This window comes from Cyprinus carpio, chromosome A24, assembly GCF_018340385.1.
Source record: "Cyprinus carpio isolate SPL01 chromosome A24, ASM1834038v1, whole genome shotgun sequence".
Classification (NCBI taxonomy): Eukaryota; Metazoa; Chordata; class Actinopteri; order Cypriniformes; family Cyprinidae; genus Cyprinus; species Cyprinus carpio.
In genome coordinates, this window is record NC_056595.1 from 22,341,177 (window position 1) to 22,342,839 (window position 1,663).

Genomic DNA, 1,663 nt, shown 5'->3' on the forward strand with positions numbered 1-1,663 from the left:
TTTTAAATAAAATCAATGTTAAGATGTAAAATAATAAGAAATTACAGATATTTTAAATTTTTAGAAAAAAAAAATCAGCAAGAACACATTGAATTGATCATAAATGACAGTAGAGACATTTATAATGTTACAAAAGATTTCAAATATATTCTGTACTTTTGAACTTTCTATCCACCAAAGAATCCTAAAAATATGAAGCAACACAAACATTGATAACAATCAGAAATGTTTCTTGGGCAGCAAATCAGCATATTAGAATGATTTCTGAAGAATGGAGTAATGATGCTGAAAATGCTTTGCTTCACACGAATAAATTTCATTTTACAATATATTCACATAGAAAACAGCTATATTAAATTGTAATAATATTTCACAATTTTACTGTATATTTGGTCAAATATATGCAGCTTTGGAGAGCAACAGAGACTTCTTTCTACAAAATTAAAACATAATACTGAATATAAACATGTTCTTGCTTCCATTGTAGCTTTTAGTATCATCTTAAATCATGGAGAACATGTTCATCAGGAGTCTGATCATGCCGCTCCAGAGCAGCTGTCAGTAAATGTCACGACAAACACACCAAATACTACGACAGTCATGTTAACATTTAATTCTTGACTCAAGCTGTTAGGCTCATAACTGAATCCCACTGTATATATATCTCAAATAAACACACACAAGCACAAATTTTGCATTTTCCCTAAAGTGGGTTACTCCAGATATTCAGGCTGTTTTTAGATCCCCAACCCAACAGTATGTTCTTCTTTTCAACACACGCTGAAGCTGTGGACGTCACTTTAATGTGCAATCTGTAAATATGTTCCTGTGCGCCATATATGTTTGTTATTTCTTTGTTTAAAAAAAAAAAAAATGTAGTCAGGTCTTGGCATTTAATAGTGGTTTTCAAGTAGTCAGTCTGTAAATGTGTTTGGTGTTCATTGAGCAGCCGTCTAGTGTTCAGTTACCACAGCTTTTGTAAGTAATACTGTACATGTAGTGCAATCGATATTTTTGCTCTCAAGATGTGACAAATCATCGGCTACAATTGTTTCCACTTTATTTTCCACACCAAAAGAAGTACATCAGTTCCAAATCGATTCTGTTATAGACTGACACACTGGAAAATGTTTACTTCAAAGAATAGTTCACACTAAAATAACCATTCTGTCTCCATTCACTCAACATCATGTTCTTCCAAAACTGTATAATGTTCTTTTTTCAGTGGCACATTCACGTTTGTGCACATTTAAATATGCCACACAAGTCAGACATCAGCCATGGGAATCCAGTGAAATGAATCCAGGACATTTATGGGGATTTTTTAATCATTTTCGGAGCTCAAAAGTTGAGGGAGACAGACATTTAATTTCACGTTAACTATTTCTTTAAATTACATTTGAAAAAGATGTTATTTATTCATATGCAAACTTAACAATATATTAATATTAAGTAAATAAACTTAAAGCTATCATATTCATTTTAAATAACATTTTAAGGATGATATTTTAGATTAACACAGTTATATGATAGTTTTTTATAGTCTATAAGTAAATTTTTGTATTTAATATTAATATATTTTAAGTAGGCTTTTACTATATTTTAAGTTAGCCTTTTTTATTAATAATAAAATATTTTTTAAATTGAAATTACATATACAGTA